We start from the raw sequence: 15,539 nt of genomic DNA, 5'->3' as shown, positions 1-15,539 counted from the left end.
ACTATGGCCACGAATATGCATGAGTAGGGCCAACGACTACCTGGACACACTTGAGACTGCACTAAATGATTAGTGAATAATACCACAAATGTTCCCTACATGTTTCACCCGAGAGGGGCTTTATCAGGGGAGACCCCAGTGAAAGTTCTGGTTGCTAGGTGCTGAAGTTACAAAGTACTAAGATATAAAGTGTAATACATAACCTCAAACAAAGTAAATGCAATGGACAACAGGCATAAGTTCTAGGGCTGCACGATTTTAGGGAAAAATCGAAATTGCGATTTTCCTCTCAGAAATTGCAATTTAGATTTTTCCCCGATTTTTTTCAAATGCTGGGGGAGGGGGGTTCTGCACTGCCCGGTCCGCTTTCTGTAATACTTTGCTTCTGGCCCCGCTGTGCGCGGATTGGCCAGAAGCAGTGAATATGTATGAGTGTTAATGAGCGGGGGGGGGGGGGGGGGGCGGATCCACTCCAGCGAGCGGCCGGGCACATCATACAGCATTACCAATCACTGGCTAGCGATGGAATGACGGCAGTGGTAGGCGGAGCTGTATGCTCTGTACAGCTCCGCCTACCACTGCCGTCATTCCATCGCTAGCCAGTGATTGGTAATGCTGCTGTATGTGCCTGGCCGCTCGCTCGAGTGGATCCGCCCCCCCGCTCATACACTCATACATATTCACTGCTTCTGGCCAATCCGCGCATAGCGGGGCCAGAAGCAGAGTATTACAGAGTGCGGACCGGATTGGCCAGAAGCAGTGAATATGTATGAGCGTTAATGAGCGGGGGGCGGATCCACTCGAGCGAGCGGCCGGGCACATACAGCATTACCAATCACTGGCTAGCGATGGAATGACGGCAGTGGTAGGCGGAGCTGTACAGAGCATACAGCTCCGCCTACCGCTGCCGTCATTCCATCGCTAGCCAGTGATTGGTAATGCTGTATGTGCCCGGCCGCTCGCTGGAGTGGATCCGCCCCCCCCCCCCCCGCTCATTAACACTCATACATATTCACTGCTTCTGGCCAATCCGCGCACAGCGGGGCCAGAAGCAAAGTATTAAACAGGACCGAAAAAACGATGGTACTGACGATCAGCAGATCGTCTTGCCACGAACCGCGGTTTCGGTTTTAAACCGAAAAACCGTGCAGCCCTAATAAGTTCTGGTATTTATTTTCTTCTAGAGAAAGACACAAACCAAAAAGGCTGTTCTCTGAAGCATGTTGCTAAATCTAAACACTGCCAAAATAGTTTAGAGAAGGTATACAGTTCTTATCCTGCCACCTTCATGATGTTTTTCTTGAAGAAGGAATTGTGTAATATCGACCAAGTTTTCAGATCGACCATTGCAATTTCTGAACCTAGCTTAGCAGATCAGAACATGCCAAATGGTATTCATGGGCAGAAAGTGACCGCAGAGCGCAAGAGCCATTCTTTGATGGCTGTTCATTAGAGAAGTGTGAGAAGAGGGATTTTGGAAATTTCGGACTTGGAATCCAAACCCTCTAAGCCACCTAAGTATTTATTTAGTGCTGAAGAAATGCTTGAACTCAAGGCTATCTATGGAATTGAGCAGGAAGCCAATTCCCTCTACACCTGTTTAGGATTAAATCTACAGAGGCCTACAGGGAAAATAAGTAAAAGCTTTCCCAGTTCACTAATCCTTAAACTGTATAACTGAAGAAAATGATCTAGAAAAATAATTTTCATCCCTTTCAGAGAGGAGGCTGAGCAAGTATGGACTAAGGCGTCAATTCATCAAGCATTACCGCATTCGGTAATGCTGAAAACAGCTGACTTTACCGAGCACTTACGAAAATGTCAATTCATCAAGGCTGTTACTGCATGGAAAGCTGAAATTACGGAGCAGTGAGTTAAATTACCGGCTTGTGTGGTAAATACCTCAACATGTTTCAGGAAATGTCAATTCATGAAGGTTACAGCATGCGTTAAAACACAGAATCATGTTCAATCATTACTGGCAGTTCTCCTCTGTTGGAAACAGTGCCGAGACTGACAGGAGCAAAAGTTAATAGAAACAGCCCCTGTCTCCTGCAAGTCCAAATGATCGGATTCCGATAGGTTGCGCAGACTTATCGGGAGGTTCCAATTTTTCTAACCCCAAGGCAGCAAGTCGAGGGAGATGGGAACAAAAGAGGCTTCCCCTAGAGCCCTTTGGCCGTTTAACCCCTTAGGTTCCTGTTTGAAGATGCAGAAGAGCTAGTGGGGAAATAGCCTAAGCATGGCATATGTAATGTCTCCTGGAAGTTTTTCTAAGCTGTGGCAGTTAAATAAAATGTTAAGTAAGACTGATAGACAGATTCAGAGGGAGCAGAGGCAGTATAACAAACATGTACATCTAAAGGGATGTTGGGATGCCTCTTACTGTTGTAATCCTGTCTCTGCTCAGAACAGCTTGTAACAACAGAAACAAATCTTCTGCTGTTACGAACCTTTTTTTTTGTCAATTGGCTTCGGTAAATTACCAAACTTCTACTGCACCTGTGAAAATATTGATAAATTAGTAAAAAAAAGTCTAAAATACTGAATGCGGTATTTTCCTAACTTTTTTTTTTGTAATCAAACAACCTTTGATGAATTGATGCCTAAGTGTCAGAAGTTGGATGCAGCACTTTTCTCTGTAATGAATTGACAACATCTTAAAGGGAACATCAGGGAATAAAAAAAAAAAAAAACATATTTACTCACCTGGGAATTCCTCCAGCCATTGGAAGCCTATGCATCTCTTACCACAGCTCCGGTCTCAGTGGGTCTCCCATGGTCTCCTCCGTAGCAGCTGCCGACCCGGACCGGTCGGTGGCTGAGTCGGCAGCTCTCTCAACCTCGGCAGAATGGTCAGGTGCCTCTTTAGAGAAAATTTCTAAGGCAGCACCTTGGTTTAGTTTTGTCAAATTGGTCTAATCCAGTGTACTCTCTTATGTGCAAGCTGTCCTGGAGGACTCCTCAAAATACCATTACTGATAAGACAAGAAATGTCTAGGTCATGTAGATGAATTTTATTTAACAATGCTTAGTCTTTAAAAACTCTGTCAGTGTTATCACCTTAAACCAGGGCTGTGGAGTCAGAGTTGTAGTGAGATTCGAGGAGTCGGAGTAGGAACAATTTTGGGTACCTGGAGTCTGAGTTGGTGGTTTCATAAACTGAGGAGTTGGAGTCAATTTTTGTACCAAATACATAGCCCTGGTAAGTATTAGATTAAGGAGTCAGAGTCAAGGAGTCGAAGGCATTTTGGGTACCTGGAGTCGCAGTTGGAGTCGGTGGTTTTATAAGCTGAGGAGTTGGATGATTTTTGTACTGACTCCACAGCCCTGCCTGAAACTTATTTTTGTATTACTACCACCACTACTACTTCTATTATTCCTAGAATTGCCTGCCATTCAGAAGAAACAGAGCCAACATTATGAGCCACATAGCCATTGCAAAATGTTGCCAACATATTATATTTTACTACTATGATTTAACTTCAGGAGAGAACAGAGGGATCTCATCATACATTTTGGGATGCTTCTCAGTTGTTCAGCCAGCTAGCTGAGTGTTTAGTTGTGTTTGTTTTGCAAATGCTGATCCCAGGAACTTGAACAGATGGTGTCCAAGCCATATAATGCCCACATGCCACACCACCAGTTTGCATCTCCCTAAACATTATTATAAGTATCTTCCATAGTTCTATATATTTTTAGTCGTTCGACTTAAATCTAGTTCAGATGGACATTTTGAGGCAAACTTTTTTTTTTTATTTTGTATCTGAAGCAGTTCTAAGAAAATAAAATATGACTCCATTTAGCTTTAATAATAGGCTGTCAAAAATAGCTTTGTAACGATTGGTGTCAGCACACAGAGAGAATCTGATTATTGATGATCTGCAGAATCATCAACAATACAGATGTATACTTGATTATGGATGATCTGCAAAAGTATGACTAACCTCTGTACACCTAATAAAGTGTAAGTGTTTGGTGTAACTGTAGGCTATCTCCCGTGAGGCGGGAGACACAGGCAGCTCGGCCAGGAACCACCTGAGGGGCAGGTGGCCCTAGGCTGTGCAGGAACTATCTCCTTGAGAGAGGGAATAGAGAGAACCTGGCAACCAGTGATACTTGGTGATCAGATATAGACTGTACTGCAGCCAGGGGGCTTCAGAGGAGTAGAGGAGCAGGAGTCCTAACAGCTAACGGACACTTGGTGGAATAGTGTCACAGCTAGTACGGATAGACTGAGCACTCAAGGGATGAGTGACAGCCTGGAGGGTCGGGCAGGCCAGGTCGGCAACACACGAGCAGATAAGGTACAGAGACAGAAGACTGATTCGGTAACCGGGTACAGGCAGGGTTTGGCAACAGGTAGGCAGATATGCAGCGGTACCGAATCAGTAAGCAAGAGAGAGGTCGACAGAGCCAATAGTCATAACATATATAGAACAGAGTCCTAGCCTGGGGTGTGAGGTCCTTGGTCCCTAATGCAAACAGAAAATTGAGACCGTTGATACTGTACAGTTTTTCATGATTGTGTTAATGTCAGAAGTGGTTAAATAGTATCCCCAATACTTTGGTAGGAGCTGAAGCAAATCACTTTAATTTGGTTATATATTTTTATCACTTTTATTTGTCCAAAGCTCAAAAACTGTGTAGGATAAAATTAACTCTGCACCCAAGTTGGACTGCTAATGCTAGACATACACGGCTCGATTTTGAGCCATTAAGATTGCTCGATAGATCATTTCAGACATGTCCGATATCCCACCCGATCGTTTCGCTGCTCGATTCTGGATTCAAGTGCATGGAAAAAGATACGAAAAACGAGCGGAAGATAAGAGAATTGACTGCGGAATCGAGCGGCGAAATGATAGAGTGGTAGAATCGAGCAGCAAAATCGAGCCGTGTATGCCCAACATTACATCGACTTGCTTGTTTGCTAGTCTGTTTGCCCATAAATGTTTGGAAAATAAATATTTTCAGGTTGAATCTGTAATGATTGTCCATCTGTTGCCTTGACAAAGGGGTCCTTGTGACGTCAAAACACATGATGGAAAAAATATTTCTTCTTTTACATCTGATGCCTGTGTGCTGGCTTTATTGAACTTCAATCTTGAGATGAGTCAGAGCAGACAGTTAATTGGGGTACCTTTTTATTAAAGTGGACTCAAATTAAAAATACAAGATTTTAGAAATAAAATCTATTTTCTAAATTATAATAATAAATAGCAGCCTTTTTTCAGCAGCATGATGACAAATATAAAATATTTTGCATTTATAGGAGGAACCCCTCCCATCCTTTTATATTGCCGGGACAGAATCCGGCAAACTGGTGGAGTAGGAGGTATCCGGCAAAAGGAGGCATTGCTAATGGCTGCCACCTGTATAAGCCTAGTTATAAAAAGAGAAGATTGAAAAGCATGCACTGAAATGCTCATAGGCTTGAATGAGTGTTTATTTATCTTTGTATGTCAGAGTGGTGCAACTAAATATTTTGAATTAAAAAATGTTTGGTTTGGGTCCGCTTTAAGACTAAATCCAAAATTTTAAATTTGGTTTAAAGACTAAATCCAATGCCCCTGATGCCAAAGTATGCAGTTGCCGTTTTCTCTCAGTGTATTCTGTTCTGCAGTAATCTGTTTATTATTGCTTACGTACAGCATGCTTGCAGAGGTTTCTATGTTCTCACGTAGGGCTCATTATAATGTTGGTGATACCCTCCTCCCATGTCATTTTTCAGTAAGAGCTTCTTGGAAAACAGATTCTAAAAAGGAAGATGAAAAAAGTTCAACTAACAGAGAAGATTTGGTTGTCACAGAGGCCCTTGAGGATGGGAATGTTTCTTTCTTGGGTTAAGTAGAGTGATTGAGGCCTGAGGTCTGAAGCTGTAAAGAGAAACATTTTCACTTTCCTGTTTCCTCTTAGCTTCAAAAAAGTTGAGTACTGAATGTGATAGTCTTAATTTGCGCTAGAAGAAATATTGTTATAGAATTAGCTTTCGGGAGTCACTGCCTTCTCTAAAGCTAATCCTATAACAAATTTTGATAGCACAAATAAAGGGAGTATAGCATTTATTACTTATCCCTTTTTTGGTGCTGTAAGTGCCCTATTACAACCACAATCATCCGGTGTGCTCTTAAAGGGAACCTTAACTGGCGAGGAAAAATAAATTCACTTACCTGGGGGCTTTCCCAAGCCTCCTGCAGCCGTCCGGTGCCCGCGCCGGTCCTTCGGTGCCCTCCGGTCTCCCTCCGCCGCTAAGTTTCGTTTTCGGACGACTGCCAGTCGTCCTCGGGCCACTTCCGCATTCCTAGTCGTAAACTGCAGTAAAGCTGCTTTACTGCAGTTTACGACGAGGAATGCGGAAGAGGCCCGAGGACGACTGGCAGTCGTCCGAAAACGAAACTTAGCGGCGGAGGGAGACCGGAGGGCACCGAAGGACCGGCGCGGGCACCGGACGGCTGCAGGAGGCTTGGGAAAGCCCCCAGGTAAGTGATTTTTTTTTTCCCCGCCGGTTAAGGTTCCCTTTAAGATATAGAGTTGGTTCAAGAGAGTTTAAACAGCTAGATGTTTTCATAAATTGAATCATTTGATGTGAAAACAGGTAAAGTGGAAGTTTCTCTTTATAGCAGAAGGACCTTGTAGTTGTGTTGGTGGAAGGACTCGAGCCAGACCGTATCTCATTCTTTCCAAAGCGTAAAAAAAGCTTTCAGGTATGATAAAAACATGGAACACCAAGAGCCCCAATAGTGTAATATGTACTGGTAAATGGTTACTAGATAGAGTAAATATTAATACTCACAAACCAGGGTTACCATTAGGCAACCACTGTAAAAGCAGGTGGGGAGATTTTCCTGACCCCACTCAGGAATAAGAAGTCGCTCTCTGTAAATGAGAAAAAGGGGGTTCAACCCGCCACCCAGGGTGGACTCAATATTATGCAGGAGAACAGAGACGCCAAAAGGATGAAAGGAAGCTAAATGAACTTAAAAACCAAATTCTTGGTAAATAGAGGAGGTAGTGGTGGACTTACCTCCTCCAAGTAGACACACAACGACTGTAGTAAAGACGGTCAATATATTTTATTTATGAACTCCAAATATGCAACGCGTTTCACAGGTTTGATCCCGCTTCATCAGGCAATAACAACGGAGCAATAGCATATGTGGTCAGTAGAAAAGCCAGGCACCTCTGTGAACCACAGAGGCCGGCAGCGGCGGATCGGAGGAGGACGGCGTGAGACATTACTCCTACAGGGGGCTGATAGAAGCCCCAGGTAAGTGGTGGTTTTTATTTGCAACACCCCCCACAGAACCCCTTTAAATAAAATAAAATACATATGTATAAAATGTACATTTGCCCCAGAGTAAAATTAACTATAAATTAATTTTTTTTCTGTGCTGCTGTCACTTTCAGTAGGTAGTAAAACAGTTCTGACAGGTTTTTGACTTGTCCATCTTCCCAAAGACGATTCTCAGTTATTCCTTTATTTTCAAAAGCATCCCCTGGACAGCAATTGTCATGCTGCCAGAATAGCGCACACAAGAGAATGCTGATTGTCCTATGCAAAAAGGGCTCCGGTAAATGTGGTTGCAGGGTGAAGCTTTAAAATGGCTCAACTTGCCACTACAAAGTTCCCCAGTGGCGTAAATTACTATTCCAGGCTGTCATGGATTCGGGTAAGATGCAATTCAGCTGCCAGCTATAGCTGGCAGCCAAATTGCACAGTTTTTTTTTTTTTTATTCGGGCTCCATTTTAGCCAGTGTCCAAATTACCCTTTGGACGCCGTAATTCACATTACAGCCTAAGTCGGTGCCAAAATGTCAGGTGCCCTTTTTACCTGCCTCGCTGTCCAACATCTTTGTATAGCTGCTTTTCATCCAGTGCTTTTGTGAAGGAGATACTGAGAATTCTCCATAAGGAGATTGACTTGTCCAAAGCCTACCAAAGCAACTTTATTGCCTACTGTAAGTGACCGTGACATAGAAAAAAGTAATTTATAGTACGTCTTACTCTGGGACAAATGTACATTTTATATGTATACATTCTCATATAATTTCAATGTTTATTATATTATTTCATTAAGTATTGATTCCCTTACTTTCTGAGTTTATTGAGTCAGTTTGAACAAAAGACAAATTTCTATTTGTATTTTGTTATGGAAGGACCCCCATCCCTCAGTGAAAACCTATATGTATAGGAGAAGAACATAAGAATAATACCCTACAGCAATGCTAACACTTATTTGAATAATTACATAATTTGAATTTATAATTTCAGCACCATGGCATATTAAATAAAGTCTGTGCCATATGTGGGTTTATCTGTATGGGAGGTATGCCCTAGCGTAGACAGTTTAAAGAATACCTGAGGATAGCAGCCTCCATGCTGTGAGTTTTGATGTCTTCCATTCCGGCATTTTGTTTAGTTTGTTTTTAGTACTTTCCTTTTAGAAAAGTTTCTTACATTACACTTAATTGCTTGACGCCTTGATTGTCCATGAATGACAAACCAATTAAGTGTGCAAGACACACATTACAAAGAAAATTAGACTTTGTCCTCATCTCAGCTATGAAAAATCCATTATTCATCGTCTTATTGTTTTTAAATACTGAGGTAAAATTTTACTACACAAAGGGAAAATTGCTTTTGAAATAGAATAAATTGCATGCCAGTTCAAAGGCTGCATTTTGAAGTCGATGATACTAAACATGATGATGCATTACGTGTATTATTTTTTTTCACAATAGAATGCAGCTGTAAATGTAAGAGCATATTTCAGAAAATGGAACATCTTGTAATTGTTTGCTGGGGTGCAGTGTGTTTATATCTATTATATTTTTCTCTTTTTAGGAACGTAAAGTGTTTTTTTTCCTCAGGGTGATTTTGTTTTCTCTTAACCCTAGCTGATATAGTGATGATTTTGTGTTATCGTATAAAGTGTGATTCTAGTAGATGATTAAGTAGTTTGTTTCCGAAAGTTTTACAATGCATCCACTGTTAAAGTGTAAAAACTAAAACATACCTATTGGTAAGTTTTATAATGTCCAAGTGCATTCTGCTAGTAAGAAATTTCACTAGATCCTGTATCAGCCAGATTCCGGTGCATAGCTCCACCCCTTCGCAGAAAATTCTTACCCATTTGATTCACTGTGTAGGTCATTGAAGTCAGTGGGCTACTCAGGACTCACAGATTTTCCACATTTTCCACATTTTTTTTTGCATATTATGCAGGTTTCAATTACTGTACAATGTATTTTGCCACAGCTTATAAACACACACACAAAAAAAAAAATCACACAGAGAAAACATGGTCAAAAATGCCATTGCATTCTCGCAGATTGAGAAGGGTGTTCTCTGCCTTAAAGAGAATCTGTAACGTCAAAACGTCCCCTGGGGGGTACTCACCTCGGGTAGGGGAGAAAAGTCAGGAGAAAAAGTGAATTGCATATGGGCCGTATTATATTTCCTATAAAATTAAAGCGCAACTCTGGTGTAAAGTAAAAACAAATACATACCTAATGGTATTAAAGAGACACTGTAACATCAAAAACATCCCCTGGGGGGTACTCACCTCGGGTGGGGGAAGCCTCAGGATCCTAATGAGGCTTCCCACGCCGTCCTCCGTCCCTCAGGGGTCTCGCTGCAGCCCTCCATACAGTGGTAACGTCAATATGTACCTTACCGACTCCTGCGCAGGCGCTCTGATGGCTGTCGGCTCCGAAGTAGGCGGAAATACCCGATCGCCGTCTGGTCTGCTCTACTGCGCAGCCGCAAGTCTCCGGTGCCTGCGCAGTAGAGCGGACCCGACTGAGGTCGGGTATTTCCGTCTACTTCGGAGCTGAAAGCAGCCACAGCGCCCCCGCTGGAGCCTGCAAAGGTAAATATTGAATTGACAGTCGGGTCTGTCGCCGGCTGTTCGGAGGGCTGCAGCGAGACCCCCGTGGGACAGAGGACGGCGTGGGAAGCCTCATTAGGATCCCGAGGCTTCCCCCACCCGAGGTGAGTACCCCCCAGGGGATGTTTTTGATGTTACAGTGTCTCTTTAATACCATTAGGTATGTATTTGTTTTTACTTTACACCAGAGTTGCGCTTTAATTTTCTAGGAAATATAATACGGCCCATATGCAATTCACTTTTTCTCCTGACTTTTCTCCCTGGTGAAATTTTCACAACTTGTCATAAAATGCCTGTCGAGTCACCAGCAAGTGAGAAAATACTCAAAATAAATTTGATAGTATTTTTTCACCAACTTTTGGATACTTTTCCAGTTGTAAAATGCTGAAAATGTAGTTTAAAGAGAAGATGAAAGTTATCTCCTAGGAGATAATTCAGGTGAAAAAATGAATTGCATATGGGCCCTCATCTCATAACTGGTCACTTTCTGCTGTGTTGCTGTGCTGCTGTGAATTAGCACAGAGAGCTGGAGGGATCACTGAATATAAAAGACAAAGCTTTGGCCTCAATTCACTAAAGGCCCATACACACGTCGGATTTTCGTGAACGACGGGTCGTTTGAACGTCCCGTCGTTCAGTCATTCTCCCGCTAAATCGGGCGTGTGTACAGACTGTCGTTCGCGTGATAAGACTGAGTTTGAGCTTCCCGTCGTTCCGAAAAATCAGACATGTGTATGGGCCTTAAGATCATGCTGAAGATAAGGCAAGAGAAACCTTACCCCCACACATAGATCTTGCCTTATTAAGGTGTAGAGATAAGTTTTCACAGTGAGAGAGTTATCTTATCACTTCAGTCCTTAAAAGGAAATTAAACTGAGAGGGATATGGATGTTTCCTTTTAAACTATTCCAGTTGCCTGACTCTCCTGCTGATCAATTTGCTGCAGTAGTATCTGGATCTCACACCTGAAACAAGCATGCAGCTAATCCAGTCTGACTTTAGTCAGAGCACCTGATCTGCATGCTTGTTCAGGGGCTGTGGCTAAAAGTATTAGAAACACGGGATTAGCAGGAAAGTCAGGCAACTGGTATTATTTTAATAGGAAAAATCCATATCGTTCTCAGTTTAGGTTCCCTTTAAGTTACCTCATCTGTAGTTATTTTCACATGCAGTTAAATCACAGCCTGTCTTTAACTTTAGAATTCTGGAGTTATTTTAAGGATTGAAGAGTTAACTTTAGAGATCTCACCTTAACTTAACCACTTTACCACCACAGTAGCGTGTATCTACGCTCCTTTTAACATCCTTTCCCCACCAGGAGTGTAGATACACGCACCCCCACCGCTTTCCGCGCTCGCTCGTGCACGCGCTCCTGCGCACGTGCATGCCGCCGCCCGCTCGCCCAGAGATCAATGAACGGGAAAAAACGTTCCCGTTCGTTGATCTAAGCCCCCCAGCAATGATCGGCTGCTTCTATGAGAAGCAGCGCGTTCATTGTGAAAAAAAAGTTTCCCAGCCTCATTGCACTTCTTGTAAGCGTACTTCCTACGCTTACAGGACACATGCACAAAAAATTACTGTGGCCATCTTGTGGCCAAATAGTAAAACTACACCCCAAAACATTTTTCATATATAAATATATAGTTTTACATTATAAATTAACTCATTACATCCCACACCCCCAATTTTTTTTTGTTGTAATAAAAAGAAAAAAAAATTACAATAAAAAAAAATACATAGTTACCTTAGGGACTGAACTCTTTAAATATTTATGTCAAGAGGGTATAACACTGTCACTTTATAAGCTATGGGCTTGTAATTAGGGATGGATGCAAAACTGAAAAAAATGCACCTTTATTTTCAAATAAAATATTGGCGCCAAACATTGTGATAGGGACATAATTTAAACGATGTAATAACCGGGACAAATGGGCAAATACATTTCATAGATTTTAATTACAGTAGCATGCATTATTTAAAAACTATAATGGCCGAAAACTGAAAATTTTTTCCTGTTTTCCCATTAAAACACATTTAGAATAAAATAATTCTTGGCATAATGTCCCACCTAAAGAAAGCCTAATTGGTGGCGGAAAAAACAAGATATAGTTCATTTCATTGTGATAAGTAATGATAAAGTTATAGACGAATGAATGGAAGGAGCGCTGAAAGGTGAAAATTGCTTTGGTGCTCCAGGGGTAAAACCCCTCAGTTGTTAAGTGGTTAAAGACAGAATACTACATGCCTTATCACCATGGTGATAACTCTAGAAACGTTATTAACCACTTTACCCCCACGCGTACGGATTTCTCCGCCCCTTTCTTCCCTCCTAAAAAACCAGGGACGGAGAAATCCGTACCTTCCGCGCTACCGCCACTGTCCGCGCTCCCGCCGCTCGTGCGCGCGCACCTGCCGCTCGTGCACGCCGCTGCCCGCTCGCCCGGAGATCAATGAACGGGAAATTCCATTCCCGTTTGTTGATCTAAGCCCCCGCAATGATCTGCTGCTTCTTTCAGAAACAGCGAGATCATTGTGAGTCTCCCAGCCTCCTACTGCTTCCTGTAAGTGTCCTTCCGGACGCTTACAGGTCGCATGTAAACAAACATTCTGTGGCCATTTTGTGGCCAAATAGTAAACTACACCCTAAAAGCATTTTACATATACAAACATTACATTTACACAATCAATTAACTCATTACCTCCCACACTCCCCAATTTTTATTTTTTTTTTGTAATAAAAAAAAAAAAAAATACAATAAAAAAAAACATAAATAGTTACCTTAGGGACTGAACTTTTTAAATATTTATGTCAAGAGGGTATAACACTGTTACTTTATAAACTGCGGGCTTGTAATTAGGGATGGACGCAAAACTGAAAAAATGCACCTTTATTTCCAAATAAAATATTGAAGCCAAACATTGTGATAAGGACATAATTTAAATGGTTTTATAACCGGGACAAATGGGTTAATACATTTCATGGGTTTTAATTACAGTAGCATGCTTTATTTAAAAACTATAATGGCCGAAAACTGAAAAATAATATTTTTTTCCCACATGTTTTCCTATTTCCCCATTAAAACACATTTAGAATAAAATAATTCTTGGCATAATGTCCCACCTAAAGAAAGCCTAATTGGTGGCGAAAAAAACAAGATATAGTTCATTTCATTGGGATAAGTAATAATAAAGTTATAGCCGAATGAATGGAAGGAGCGCTGAAAGGTGAAAATTGCTCTGGTGGTCAGGGGGTAAAACCCCTCAGTGGTGAAGTGGTTGAAGGGAATATCCAAGCAAAATAAAAAAATGAGTTTAATTACCTGGGGCTTCTACCATCCCCATGCAGCCATCCTGTGCCCTTGTAGTCACTCACTGCTGCTCCAGTCCCCCGCTGGCAGCTTGCCGACCTCGGAGGTCGGCGGGACGCATTGCATACATTTTTACGCATTCCCGCTAGTCCAGGAACATTAACACATACATTTTTACGCATTACTGCTTTAATGCGTAAAAATGTACGCATTGAACCAGTAACGTGTAAAAATGTATGTGTTAATGTTCCTGGACTAGCGGGAATGCGTAAAAATGTATGCAATGCGTCTCGCCGACCTCCGAGGTCGGCAAGCTGCCCGCGGGGGACTGGCGCAGCAGTGAGTGACTACGAGGGCACAGGATGGCTGCATGGGGCTGGTAGAAGCCCCAGGTAAGTGAAACTCATTTTTTTATTTTGCTTGAACCTTCCCTTTAAAGACAAGAGATAAGCCTAGTCAATGGAAGCCATTGTCAACAAGCTAGAGCAGTGTTTCTCAAACCTGTCCTTGTTACTCCCCAACGGTGCATGTCTTGCAGGCAACCTCACCTAAAGTCTTTTAGGCGTGATAACTGGGTCATCACCGCTTTGTGAATTGAGCCCAATATCTCCTGGTACTGAAGAGAATTTATGGTACTTTGCACACGCTGAAGCTTCCCTGTACCTGCAGAAGCAAAACAGCCCCAAAGCATGATTGACCCCCCCCCCGCCATGCTTCACAGTAGGCAAGGTATTATTTTCTTCATAGGCCTTGTTCTTCCTCCTCCAAACATAGCGTTGATCCATGGGCCCAAACAGTTCTAATTTTGTGTCATCAGTCCACAGAATCCTATTCCAAAACTTTTGTAGTATGTCCACATGACTTTTGGCATACTGCAGTCGACTCTTCTTATTCTTTGGAGACATGAAGGGGGTGCGCCTGGAAGTTCTGGCATGGAGGCCTTCATTACGCAGTGTGCGCCTTATTGTCTGAGCTGAAACTTTAGTACCCTCATCTGACAAATCTTTTTTTAGTTCCTCAGCAGTCACACGGGGACTTTTCTCCACTTTGCGCTTCAGGTAGCGCACAGCAGTCGAAGTCAGCATCTTCTTTCTGCCACGACCAGGTAGCATTTTAACAGTGCCCTTTGCCTTGAATTTGCGAATGATGCTTCCTGTGGTGTCTCTTGGTATGTTTAACATCTTTGCAATCTTCTTATAGCCATTGCCCTTCCTGTGAAGAGAAATCACATCTTCTCTTGTCTTCCTGGACCATTCTCTTGACTTCACCATGTTTGTAAACACACCAGTAAATGTCTAGAAGGAGCTGAGTATCATAGTCATTTTAAATCTGCCTAATTAGTGCTTATTATGCTTGATTGCTGCTCGTTAACATCCACAGGTGTTTTCAATACCTGATTGAAAACACTTGACTGAACCTCTGTTCTTAAGAGTTTTAACCTCTTGACGACCAGCTAACGCCGATTGGCGTAAACTGGTTGTCTGCGGGTTTCCATGGAGTTCCATGTCAGTTCACGGAGGGTGTCTCCGTGAACTGCCTGCGAGCCTCCGATCGCGGCTCGCAGACGAAATGTAAACACGCGGGGAAGAAATCCTCGGTGTTTACACTGCACGGCGCCGTAAAGGAGATCGGCGATCCCCTGCCTCTGATAGGCAGGAGATCGCCGCCGTCTGATAGGCTGAAGCTATCAGAGGCGGTACAGGACGTATCGCCGTCCTGTACCGCCCACAGAGCCAGGGAGAGGGAGGGAAGGAGAGGGAGGGGGGAATAGCGCTGCAGAGGGGGGCTTTGAGGAGCCCCCCCCCCGCAAGGCACAGCAGAGCGGCGGTGATCAGACCCCCCCAGCAGGACATCTCCCTAGTGGGGAAAAAAGGGGGGGGAAGTCGCCCTGCCTGCAATACGATCTGTGCTGGGGGCTGAAGAGCCCACCCAGCACAGATCAATGGGAAACCACTTGGTTGGCAAGTGGTTAAGGGGTTAAATAATTGTGTCAATGAAGAAATCACAAAAGAAACATTTAATACCGTATTACAAAAACAATTGATGTCATTTTAATTGCATTAGGTTCTTTAAAAAGTCCTTGTAAGATTTCATTCTGAACACAATTACAAATGTACACTAAATTCCCTAAAACCCTTTACATGATTGGAGGTTGAATAATTTTGAAAACAACTGTATGTTCCCCTTGTCGTCTTATTGTGCTTTGTAAAGTGCTGCGGAATATGTTGGCGCTATATAAATAATAATCCTCTCACTGCCATACCATTCTATGGGCCTGCTCACATCTCTGCGTTGTAACGGAACGCGTTATTTTAACTCGCTGCATGCAGGCTTGGAA

At 42.8% G+C, this 15,539-nt stretch overlaps 1 protein-coding gene across 3 annotated transcripts in view; it reads left to right on the top strand.

The window, feature by feature from the left end:
- The window catches only part of ATP9B (ATPase phospholipid transporting 9B (putative)), a 409,962-nt gene that overhangs the window by 8,998 nt on the left and 385,425 nt on the right, over positions 1–15,539 (top strand). Inside the window, exon 1 of one of the 3 annotated variants that reach the window (XM_068237044.1) lies at positions 4,238–4,307. The exons of the other annotated variants lie outside the window; for them this stretch is intronic. The gene's annotated coding sequence lies outside the window, so the exon portion shown is untranslated. Of the gene's footprint in view, positions 1–4,237; positions 4,308–15,539 lie in introns of those variants that run through there. 3 annotated transcript variants of the gene reach the window in all.

The sequence above is a fragment of the Hyperolius riggenbachi genome, chromosome 5 (assembly GCF_040937935.1).
Source record: "Hyperolius riggenbachi isolate aHypRig1 chromosome 5, aHypRig1.pri, whole genome shotgun sequence".
Classification (NCBI taxonomy): domain Eukaryota; kingdom Metazoa; phylum Chordata; class Amphibia; order Anura; family Hyperoliidae; genus Hyperolius; species Hyperolius riggenbachi.
Note: the sequence above shows the minus strand (reverse complement) of the source record. Positions and strands in the feature narration are given on the sequence as shown.